Below are 572 nucleotides of genomic sequence, written 5' to 3' on the forward strand. Positions count from 1 at the left end.
CCTGACGAAGCCCTGCAACGTGGGGCGAAACGTTGGCTCATTAAAATAGTATAATTCTACTATTTGAGTTTTTCTGACCGCACCCGGACCATATTACTTCAAATTTTTATTTTATTTCCTTAATTATGTTATTTTACCTACTTGTTCAATTACCTATATATATATACATTTTATTTTCCACTTATTTCATCACTTTAATTTTATTCTGTACAATTGTATACTTTATGTCATTCTGTTTATATTTTCTGTATTCATTGGTTGTTATCTTGTTCTGTTCTTAGCCCTGATGAAGGCTAGAAATTCTGGCCAAAACGTTGGCAGGATTAAATAATTTATTTCAACTTATTTATGTTATATTTTGATCGCACCTCCAACCATCTTCACCTCATATAAATAATTAATGATTTAATTAATTTAATTTATTTTGTTAATTTTTGTATAAACTTTCACATTAATTTTTTTTCCTTCGTTTTATTTTTTTTTTCTTATCTAGTACTTATTAAAAAAAAATTAAAAAAATAAATCTGTACCACTATGAAGGGTGGGGTGCTATACTTAGTAAGTAAGTATAA

At 27.1% G+C, this 572-nt stretch overlaps 1 protein-coding gene across 2 annotated transcripts in view; it reads left to right on the forward strand.

The window, feature by feature from the left end:
* Nucleotides 1-572, forward strand: part of LOC106692924 (late secretory pathway protein AVL9 homolog) — a 20,450-nt gene that overhangs the window by 12,034 nt on the left and 7,844 nt on the right. The window lies entirely within an intron of this gene.

Source organism: Halyomorpha halys, unplaced genomic scaffold (assembly GCF_000696795.3).
Source record: "Halyomorpha halys isolate HHAL.00 unplaced genomic scaffold, Hhal_1.1 Scaffold78.1, whole genome shotgun sequence".
Taxonomy (NCBI): Eukaryota; Metazoa; Arthropoda; class Insecta; order Hemiptera; family Pentatomidae; genus Halyomorpha; species Halyomorpha halys.